Source organism: Mauremys reevesii, linkage group 2, assembly GCF_016161935.1.
Source record: "Mauremys reevesii isolate NIE-2019 linkage group 2, ASM1616193v1, whole genome shotgun sequence".
NCBI classification, from domain to species: domain Eukaryota; kingdom Metazoa; phylum Chordata; order Testudines; family Geoemydidae; genus Mauremys; species Mauremys reevesii.
Genome location: NC_052624.1, coordinates 263355140 through 263367452, shown reverse-complemented (window position 1 = coordinate 263367452; position 12313 = coordinate 263355140).

Sequence of the window (12313 nt, the reverse complement as noted above, 5' to 3'; positions counted from 1 at the left end):
TTTCCTTTCCCATTTTGTCATTTTTGTCTGGGGGGTGTCTAGCCATCTTTCACCATTTCTGCACCTTTCCACCTCCCTCAATCCAGTCTTCTTTTCATGGAGCTGGTTGTGCTGCTCCCTCCCCTTTAACTTTTGAAAGCACCTTAGGACTTTGTGATTATGTGCTATCCTGCTTGAACATTTTGTGAGTTATTCAGGGGCTGTATTATATAATTGTACAGCATGTAGCACAATGGGTTTGAACTCGGCTGTGATCTTGAGATGCTACCACAGTATCAATGTTTGTTTGCTCTGCAGAGGGTAAGTACGAGAGCTAGGTACCACTTAAACTCTCAAAATAGGCTTGAATGTCAATTAAATGTTGCCTAGGTCTTGCAAAGAGCAGTCCAGGCTAGACAGGGATGTGGCGGAGCTTTGTTTGTTCCCTAGGTGATGTGCAGGAAGGATTCAGATAGGTCTTGCCAGGCCATGGGGTGAATTTCACCCTGAAAACATGTGCAAATAAATTCAGATCACATAAAAAAGAAAACTTTGCAAATTTATTCTCAGAAAAGAATTGAAGCTTTTTATGTCTGTATTTATTTTATGTATTTAGATTTACGAATAGGCCTGTTTTATGCTCTGGGCACCTTTCTATAATTCTAGTTATAAAGAAAGGTGTCATATAATAGCCTGTATTTTCCATATTATTAAAAACAAAACAGCAAATAAAGCAGGCACAAAAATAAAAATAACATCCTTCTAGCAGCTACTCCATCCCCAAATACTTCAGGGTAAATTCTTTCCTAAGGCTGTGTCTACTTTTCTTACCATTGTGTCACCTAACTGTGCTCAGAGGAGCACTAGACAACATAATGGTGAAAAACCCAGCACCTTGTCTACACTAAGGTCATAACTTTAAAACTTGGGTGCTGAACAAATGCAGCTCTCAGTGACTTCAATGAGATTTGTTTGTTGCTTAACAACTCTGAAAATCTAGGCCCAAGTTCAGCAGTCCACTCCCTAGGCAGCAAAGCATTTAAGATAGGGCTGTCAAGCAATTAAAAAAATTAATGATTAATCACGCTGTTAATAATAGAATACTATTTATATACATATTTTTGGATCTTTTCCATATTTTTAAATATATTTATTTCAATTACAACAGAACAGAAAGTGTACAATGCTCACTTTATATTTATTTTTTATTACAAATATTTGCACTGTAAAAATAAAAGAAATATTTTTCAATTCACTGAATACAAGTACTGTAGTGCAATCTCTTTATCATGAAAGTTTAACTTACAAATGTAGAATTATGTCCAAAAAAACCTGCATTTAAAAATAAAACAATCTAAAGCTTTAAAGCCTACAAATCCACTCAGTCCTACTTCTTCTTCAGCCAATCGCTCAAACAAACAAGTTTGTTTACATTTGCGGGAGATAATGCTGCCCGCTTCTTGTTTACAATGTCACCTGAAAGTGAGAACAAGCATTCTTATGGCACTGTTGTAGCTGGCATTGCAGGATATTTACGTGCCAGCTGCGTTAAAGATTCATATGTCCCTTCATGCTTCAACCACCATTCCAGAGGACATGCATAGGTTCTGACAGAACAAGGAGTAATGGTCTCAAGTTGCAGAGGGGGAGGTTTAGGTTGGATATTAGGAAAAACTTTTTCACTAGCAGGGTGGTGAAGAGCTGGAATGGGTTACCTAGGGAGATAGTGGAATCTCCTTCCTTAGAGGTTTTTAAGGTCAGGCTTGACAAAGCCCTGGCTCGGATGATTTAGTTGGGTTTGGTCCTGCTTTGAGCAGGGGGTTGGACTAGATGACCTCCTGAGGTCCCTTCCAACCCTGAGATTCTATGATTCTATGATACTCGATAATGATCCAAAACAGTGCAGACCAACGTATGTTTATTTTCATCATCTGAGTCCAGGGCTGCCCAGCGGGGGGGGGGGGGGGATGGGGGGAGTGAGACAATTTGCCCAGGCCCCGGCGCCCCACAGGGGTCCCCACGAGAATATAGTATTCTATAGCATTACAACTTTTTTTATGGAAGGGGCCCCCGAAATTGCTTTGCCCCAGGCCCCCCGAATCCTCTGAGCATCCCTGTCTGAGTCAGACACCCCCAGAAGAAGGTTGATTTTCTCTTTTGGTGGTTCGGGTTCTGTAGTTTCTGCATCAGTGTTGCTCTTTGAAGACTTCTGAAAGCATGTTCCACACCCTGTCCCAATCAAATTTTGGGAGGCACTTCAGATTCTTCAATCTTGGGTTGAGTGCTGTAGTTCTCTTTAGAAATCTCACAATGGTACCTTCTTTGTATTTTGTCATATCTGCAGTGAAGGTGTTTTAAAAACAAACAACATACTGGGTCATCATCTGAGACTGCTATAACATGAAATATATGGCAGAATGCAGATAAAACACAGAGCAGGAGACATACAATTCTCCCCCAAGGGGTTCAATCACAAATATAATTAACACTTTTTTTTTTTTAAATGAGCCTCATCAGCATGGAAGCATGTCCTCTGGAATGGTGGCCAAAGCATGAAGGGGCATATGGATGTTTAGCAGATCTGGCATGTAAATACCTTGCACTACCAGCTACAAAAGTGCCATGCAAATGTCTTTTCTCCCTTTCAGGGGTGACATTGTAAATAAGAAGCAGGCAGCATTATCTCCCGTAAATATAAACAAACTTGTTTCTCTTAGCGATTGGCTAACTAGAAGTAGGACCAAGTGGACTTTTAGGCTCTAAAGTTTTACGTTGCTTTGTTTTTGAGTGCAGTTATGTTACAAAAAAATCTACATTTGTAAGTTGCACTTTCACGGTAAAGAGATTGTACCATAGTACTTGTATGAGATGAATTGAAAAATACTATTTCTTATGTTTATCATTTTTGCAGTGCAAATATTTGTATATAAAAACAATATAAAGTGAGCACTGTAAACTTTGTATTCTGTTATAATTGAAATCAATATATTTGAAAATGTAGAAAAACATCCAAAATATTTAATAAATTTCAATTGGTATTCTATTGTTTAACAGTGCAATTTAGATTGCGATTAATTTTTTTAATTGCAATTAATTTTTTTGAGTTAATCGTGTGAGTTAACTGCAATTTATTGACAGCCCTAATTTAAGCATATACTTAACTTTAGCACCGTGTTTAAGTGCTACTGACTTAAATGGGACTTGACCATGTGTTTACATGTGAGCATGTATTTAAGTGCTTTGCTAAATATGGATTTAGACACCTAACTTCATCTGTTTGAAAATTTGACCATAGAGAGGCCACTGTTGCTACCATCAGTAACTAGTGCCACCTTTGGCTACCACCACTGCTATAGCAATAGACCTTTTCAGTGAAAGATGAAAGATACTTTCCTTCAAGGTAACTCAGAGTATTTTGTTGACTCAACAGTGGTCAAGAAAAGAAATGCAAAAGAAAAGATATATGTTTCATACTTATAGGTGGTTTTTTTGCATAAGTATGCTTATATATTTGGAATATAAGCTATTATTCTGGAAGACACAACAAAGCACAGCAAAGAGAAGTGGGTTTGACATCATACAGTTTCAGCCTATTTCATAATACCAGAAATTATTGATGGAAAATACTATTTAGGTCATCTTGTCCCTTCCTCAGCTAACATTCACTACAGTATTTTCTTGCTTAATTTTAAAGGAAACAAGTGATGGGCTTTTCACCACTCCCATTGGCAATCTCATTCCACATCGTAAAAGATTTCATTGTCAGGAATTTTTTTTTCCTGCTGTGCACCCAAAATTTTCCTTTGCCCATTTTCATCCAGTTACTCCCAATTATAACCCCTGGCTCAAACCTAACCAACCCCTTTTGTCCCAACATCTATTTTTCTGCTTGCTTTTCATCTTTTGAAATATCAATTCTTGTTTTCCTCAATTTTCCTAGAGATGTTCTTGGAGGATCAAAAGAACTTGAGTAAGAGCTTTTACAGCACTTAGTGGAAGGAGTTAGAATACGGGATCTTTAAGAGAAAAATCTTTTCTTCTAGCTGTGCATTAGGCATTTGAGTTATACCTCCCTTTGTATTATCTTATCTACCTTTGCATACCTAGGCACCAATATGACAAGCAATATTTCTTTTTTGAAAGGACTATAATCCTTTCTTTCTCTCCACCCCTGGTTTTACACTGCACCTTTAAACCCTGACCCTCTGCTTGTCCTTTGTTCTTTGGAAGAAACATTGCCAGGCCATTCAGAAACCATAGACTTGAGGGAACAAGATGAGTCTTACGTTGGGCCCCAAAAGCGGCAAGATTTGGGTTCGTCCTAGTTATCTAATCTGTCCATATCTAGTAAACCCATCAATGTCATATTCAGGTTACACTGCAGATAAATAGACATTGAAGCACATATATGAACTAGGGTCACCTCTGTGCCAATGAAATGCTTTAACCACCAGTCTAGAGAGTTGTTATTTTTTGCTTTCTCTTTCAAGGCCTAATGACTATTCAAGTATTTTATACAAAGTGGAACAGTTTCAACAGAAGAGATTGAGACTTCAGGTAGGATATCCCATAGCCCAGTGGTTAGGGTACTCCGATTGATGTAAGACACCTGAGTTCAATTCCCTGGCCTCCCCCTCTACCTGATGTACAGCAGGGATTTGAACAGCAGTGTGGGAAACTGAAGTTCAGCTCTGTGCTGTACATCAGGAATGGGGGTGGGGGTGGCACCACTGTGTCCTCAGGTGTCATTCCCAAACCAGCCACTGAAGTGTCCCCCTTTCCCCCCCACCACCACCAAAAAAAAAGAAAAGAAAAAGTTTTGGTGGAAACTTTTCAGTGATTTTGTGTCAGATTTGACAATAGTTTGGGGCTGACCAAAATTTCATTTTTGGGCTATTCACTAAAAAGTTTCACCCAGTTCAGAGGTTGTTATTGATATTATTAGGCAGGCATCCTCAACATTTGTGTGCATTCTGTTTTATAGGATGTAGTATAAATATTTTCAGATTAATCTCAGGATTTCAGAGGCAACTCGGTGTCTTGAAATTCCAGATAGACCTGGATAATCTCTATTAAAGAATAACTCCTGTTAACCTGATAATAATAGGCTGCTCTATATTAAAACATGTGTTGTTTCTCATAAAATGTATTAGAAGCCCAAAGACCTGTATGTAGTGATGCCAGCTGTGACTATGATATACTTTTCCTTTGGAAAGAAATCACAGTTTCCAGTTTTCCAAGTCTCTCTGTCTAACCATGTTCTTGGCAAATAATTCAATCATTGCTCACAGTTCCTAACCTGTACTAAAAATAATGTAGATTGATTTTCCAGAAATGGTACTATACCGTTGAAAACAATCTTTGATCTTTATAAATAGGTTTTATTTCTGTCAGCTACAGAATAGACATACATTATTTGTCTTTTGTGTTTCTGTACATAATTTCTGCATGTTGGAAAAGTAATTGTGTGTTACTATGGTTTGGCCTTGTACCACGCTGTATGTTTTGTTTGGTTTTTTGTTCTTGTCTAATTGTCAGGTGGTCTGGAGCTAAAACCTTGTTTTATTGAAAGTACAAAAGAAAAATGTACAGAAGGAAATGGAATAATAATTATGGACTTGTGAGTGGGTCTGAAAAATATCAGTGAATAAACATGGAATGATTAGTCCCAAATTGAACATCAGTATTTCTCAGTCTATCAGCTAAAGGGCTTTTCATCAATATTATCTTCCCATTCTGATAAAATAGAGCATTTTAGCAACTGATAAGGGACGCTTGATATTGTAGACTGTGGAGCAGTGGTCAGTATAAACCCTGTAATTTCGGAATGACCTGAAGCTTGCTTAATTTTATTCTGAAAGTCAAGAAAAATGTTTCTGCGTAGTTTGAAGAAAATTAGTGAAACTAGTTTTGTTGCAGGTCATTTTAAATATTATTATACTGATTTGAATTTTTGACTTAACATGTCTTTTGGTTCCCCCTAGCTAACAAACAGATTGCTACTATGACTTCAAACTTAACTCTTCTTGAAAATTTGTATGCAGTCTATAGAGCACAACCTAAGAATGGATTATAATTAAGCAAATGTTATTTATAACTTCTCACACACATAGCAATTATAGTTTGATACATCAGTTATCAGGAACAAGGATTTTGTGAGAAGGTGTAGAGCTACTTTGCTGAATCACCAAAGTAGTCAGATCAGGTGGGTCTCATTACAACCAACTCAGCAAGTGGATAAAAGAGCCTTTTAAAACATCATAAGATTGTTCCCTTATTTTTTGCATAAAGTTTTGTTAATCTAAACTGAATGGTGTGTGCAATTTTGCACTCTAATTTTCCCCCCTCTGGGAAGTCATTGAACAGTATCAGTGCTTGAGTCACCACAACAAATCTCAAGCACTGCTGTTTGTTCCTTCCAAAAAGCACTAGCTTTGCTTTGTTTACCAATCATTAGTAATCCCTGGGGATTAGATTTTTTTTAAATCGTGTGATGAAAGTTTCAGTTTGCTGGTGTAAGAAGTACACAATGTCCATAGAAGCACTGCTGCTAAAGCCATTTATCCTACATTGCAATGCTGAATTTGGATTTTATAAACATTATTGTATAGTAGAATTCACTATAGTAAGAGTTGCCTGAAACCTTTTTTATAACTCTTGTTCTGACTCACAACTTTCTGGGTAAATTCTCCTTTGGAGCTGAAATTTTCTATTCTTTGTCTCAGCCTAAGATTTAGATGAGATTTAGAAAGTTAGAGTAAAATATCTTCAACCATTTGTATATTATCTCTGTAGGGGAAAACACTCAAACAGCTAAAACAGCCAAGCATCAAATCTTCAACTTCCTTTATGGCTTCCTTTTTGTTTGGTGACTGAAACAAAAGCAACAACAAACAAACAAAATCATAGTTGGTCAAACAAACAAAGTTACATCCAGAAATTTTCACCCAGCTTGGTTTGCTAGGCTTGGCTAGCCCTAATCTGAAATAGTTTATCCAAAACATATTGAACCTGTTCCAGTAAATAAAACTGTCTGAAAGACTGGGGGAGTGTGTGTGTGTGTGTGTGTGTGAGAGAGAGAGAGTATGTGAAAGAAAGAGATTATAGCTGAATATGTAGGCAAGATAAATAAGGTTATAGAAATAAAAATAAGAGAACCCTAATTTGGAAGCCTTCAATAGTTGTTAAAGGACATCTTGAATTGGTAGCTGCTCAATAGATGGGTGAGATAAGCCCAGTGCAATCATAACATTAACAACAAAAAGGGGTTTGGATGGCCTAAGGAACTAGCAAATTTCACATGTAAGCTCTTGTCTGTGCTGTGGAATTTATCTAGTTGCAGCCTTTGTTGCCCAGCCACCAGTGCAAACCCCTAGTGTAGATGGGCAAAGCTTCCATTAACTGTTAATATGGAGATATATGTAGGTCACAGAGCTGGAAGGGACCCTGAAGGTCATAGAGTCACAAACAGACTTATAAGATTGCTTAGTCCAAAAGACTACAAGGCAGGAAACAAAGAGTATAGTTGTAAATTAAACCTTTTCAAATGAAAAGGAGTTACTGGAAGGGCAATTGGGGAAAATAAATGAGGAATAACAAGGCAATCCCAGACACGGCAGAACCAATATGCATCATTTAGTGCTGATCCTAAGGGAGGGCAAACATATCATATCAGTGTCTGGGGGGATGCAGTTGGGTAAACCCATCTAAAGTTGAATTTCTCTGTATGTGTCCACCACCACACCACCCAAAGCCACTTTTTATTCCTCAACAAACCATTGATGAGATCAGATCTGGCCTTCTTGCAATACTTCCTCCATTTGGGATCTGAAATATCATGGGGAAAACCAAATCCCCCATTATTTCAGCTCCATAAGCTCCGGGGGGAACTAAAAAGCCTGTGAATAAATACATACAAAAATACTAACTGGATTTAATAATATGAACGCTAGGTTGCATGTGCTACCCTGCTGGAGAGAGGGGGGATGGCTATAGACTCCCTGCAGTCTGGAAAGCCAGAGTGGAAGACAAAAAGGCAAGCTTCTGTATAGAGGCACCTAAGTAAAAGAAGCCTGTTTTTTTTCAGAGATGCTGAAGAGGCACAGGACTCTCAGCTTCCACTGAGTACTGGGTGCTCAGTTCCTCCACCAATAGGGCCACACTTATCCTTAGACTGTGTGATCCAAGAATCTCTTGCCTCTAGCTGGCAAGGAGGTGCAGAGGAGTTACAGAACTCTCTTAGGTCTGATATATACATTCCAGTTCACCAAAGAGTGTCAGGTGAGATCTCAAATGAAAGCCGGGGTCCCACTGGGCATCAATATGATTGCGAAATGTATGTACAGATATAGTATAAGGAGTTATGTTATATATACTGAAAATATGTTTTGAATATGAATATGTCTATATTAAAGTCTGGTCACCAACAAGGCAGGTTTTCTATCAGATGAGAGAGATGTTTATCCAGCTGTTTGTTTACTGAGCATTGTCTTGTTCACTATGTGCTGCCTATCACCAGTCTGAGCTGAATGCAAATGAAGGGTTGTCAGAACTTCAGAAAGAAACAGGAAGAGAAAGACAGTGGGAGAGAGAACTTTATGTTCAGAGCTGTAACTAGTTATTTTAGTGCCCGGGGCAAACAAGTGACGAATGGGGGGAGGCACGCGGGGTTCACGTGCGCCCCTTCTGCAGATTTCTGCCTTCCAATTAGCACAGAGGAAAAATGCATCTCACAGTTTGAAAACCATCACCTCCTGCCAGGAGCCTGCAGATCGGAAACTGGTGGCAGCTGCTGGGGCCCCTGGCTCTCTGTGCTGTAGGAGCTGGGGCATTGGCTGGCTGCCTGGCAGCCCTCCCTGCCCTGCTCCCAAAGCGGGGCTGCCTCTGCATGACTGGGCACTCAGTACAGGTCCAAACTGCACCCCAGTGCGCTCTTGCCTCGCCCCTGAAGGAACCAGCTGCTGGTCGTCTCCGCCCCCTAGATCCGGCCCCTGCCTACAGAGCCCGGCTGTCAGGAGGTATTTGCTGGGCAAGCACACGTTTCTTTGCTTAGGACAGACCTTTTTTGTCAACTTCTGCTTGGGGCTGTGGGGTTTGGAACATGCGTTAATAACATCATGCAAGGAAATCTCACAACTTCACATACAATGTTGCCATACACATTTTATCAGGACAATAGTGACCAGCAAATTATGAGTTTTCAAACGATACCTTCCAAGGCATACCCTGTACGTCGATTATTATAATAGTGTGTTGGATGTGAATACAGGGTTGTATTCTGTCACGGTCCTAGGTGACCATGCTCAATTTTTCAGAACAAGGTACGATTTAGCCCAATTTCTCACCTTGTAAAAGTGCAGCCCTTCTATATGTTTCTTCACTAGTCACCTTTCCTTAAATTCATTTCTCCCATGGAGAACAAGATCCTGTACTAATGGTATGAGAGCAGCATGTAACAGTGTTAGCAGGCAGTATGGGAAAGACAAGTGTTAATATCAGTAGTTCACTGTAGATAGAAAACCTTTGCCTTTCAGAGTGTTTGTGTAACTCAAGGAAGTTTACATAACTCAGGGAGGATTAGTTTGTATAAAAAATAAACTCTATGACTCCTCCATCTCATGTCAATACTCGCTAGCTCTCTTCCCTCTCCCTTCAGAAATGTTGTTGTGTCCCTTCAGAAATGTTGTAATGCTCAAAATAGGACAGAAATAGACCATAGTAAGGCAAGATTCTGGTAAAACCAAACAAAAATGGATTGGATTTAGTGGGCCAAGACCATCCTTCAAGGAACTCAATTTATTGACTCCATTGGAGCTGCATAAAGGATGAATTTGTCTCCATGTGCTTGGCTTGGGACAATTGCTGTAGTCTGTCTTTAACAAATAACTTTTAATAAGTAATATGCAGTGTCTTTCTTTCTGTAATCTTTTTTCCAGATATTTTTCTCTTTCCTTTTTCATGCTCGTTCCCTCCCTCTTCTGTGTGGGCATGTGTGAGAGAGTGTGCTTTGCCATGCAGTGACCATACAAGGAGTAGAGCCTGGTATGTAGAGGAAAGGACTTAGAACAAGGACTTGTAAATTCTGTTTCTGCTATGCCACTGATTCACTGCATGACCCTTGGGCAAGTCACTTAATTGTTCCATGTCTATGTTGACATTGCTTCCATGCAACTCATTGCAAAGAGTTATTGCTTCCAAAAGGGCAAGGAATGCTCAAAGAAAAGCACTACTAAGCCCAACTCAGGAAGTGTCAAACAATGTGAAAATTAAATGTCATATAAAATATCTTTATTGTTTAACCCTTAAATATGTTCCATTTGGGCTCAGCTTGTTATGGACAGAGATGAGTGGTTTTTGCATTATCTGAACAGATTCATTCATCCCTTTTAATCACTTCCAATCCTTTCTATGTGTCTACTTGCACTGATCATATTGTAACAAATGCACGGACTAGGGGGTTGGACAAGATGACCTCCTGAGGTCCCTTCCAACCCTGTTATTCTATGATTTTAATAGGTGGATAGACTGAAAGCATAATCTGAGAATTCAAGTGACTCCCAAAAGGTGTAAAAGAAATGAATAGGACACCACTCAGCATAGTGATTTGTGGATAAAGATCTCTGGCTTGCACTACTAACACCTTCTTTGTGTTAGCAGGAGAAATGGACTTGAGCCAAAGCCATGGATCCACAACAGTCCTGCACTTTGGAGAAGCAGCTGAGAGCCATAACTAGTTAAAGTAGCAGGCAAAACAAAGAAGCCCAATGAAAGTATTTTTATTAGAACTAGGAGAATCACTGGTTGTGAAATTTACTGCTAATCCCCCAACCTTTCCTCACTGCCCTACGATATATAATTGTGTCTTAATTTTAGTTACTGGGCATGGCACAAAGCTCATATGTAAACAAGTCCCAAGACATGTTGATGGAAAATACACTGTATGGGAGGCATGAGCAAGACAATCAGGAGCTGGAACCACAATCCCACATGAAAAGCTCCATTGTGGTATGGAGAGCTCTGTACTTGTATGCTTAGCTCTTTGTAAGAAACATTTGTTCACTTGCTATTCTTGGTTTTTCTGGCACATCCATGGTCTTGAGTCATTTGGTCAATAATACAGACCTAGCGTATGCTAAAATAAGTGAGAGGGTGTTATTCTCATTGCATGTTGAGGGAGTCCCCTAAATATGTCAGTGCACTGAGATCACTTAAATAACCACCATCAGATTTTACACTGGATATATTTAACCCCTATCATGCCTCACAGGACAGAATGCTGCGATAGAGACATCCATTTGCAGGCACTCCATTGCCATTCTGGGCACTACCCTACAGTCCAATTTGTTTGGAATCAGGGAAAGCAGTGCTGTGAGATAAGACTCTGCTGTGCACATAAACAAGTTATTTGTAGTGCTAGGTGTCAGTAATGCATTTCTTCTTGGCAAACTTAATCAGGTTGTTGTTGGTTTTTATTATTATTTTTTTTCGGTCTTTGCTGCCAGGATCTCTCTCCCAGTTCACTGACATAATAATAATATTCATATAGTGTCTTTCATTTGAGGTTGACACTTTCAAAGAAGATGCTTGCTTAGGCTCCTTTGAAAAATCTCAGCCTAAAATGTTAATTAAGCTTCACAAGTCTGACAGGTAGGTAATTATCACTGAAACCATTTCACAGATGGGGGAATTGAGGCAAGGAGAAGTTAAGCAACCATCACACACAGGTTCAGTAGCAGGCCTGGAAATATAACTCAGGACTACTGACTACCAGTCCCAGGCTTTAACCACTATGCAACACTACTTCTCTCCCATCATTAATCCATGGGTATCGTGATGCTTTCCTCAGAACACCCAAAACTGTAAGCCATTGTGTTACTGCTCTGCCTCAGCAAGGGCATGCTTTGCTAGGGCTTAAACTGTGTGCCAGCTCCCTGCCACACCAACCTGTCCACCTCACCAGCAAATGCCTAGAGCATCTGCCAATCTAAGCCTTGCCTTCAGGGCAATGATCAGTGAATCCGAGTTCCCCAAAGATGTCTCTTTGCAGTGTCCAGTCCATCTCGCCGTGACACTCACAGAAATTGTTTGCTGCCTATAAAGAGACAGTGCACACAACAGCCTGTTAGGTTAGCAGATGACTCCCTCTTTACTTCAATATGAACCAAGATAGTTTATTGTAAAACTAAGAACAAATATATTAATAAAAAACAGAGATTTAATTGATACTAAGCAAGAGAAAAAGAGACAGGTATGGTACCAACCAAACAAAAATAACATACTTTCTAGTGCCTAAAACTTAATTCTAGCAAGCTCTGTCTTTGCCTACACAGTTTTC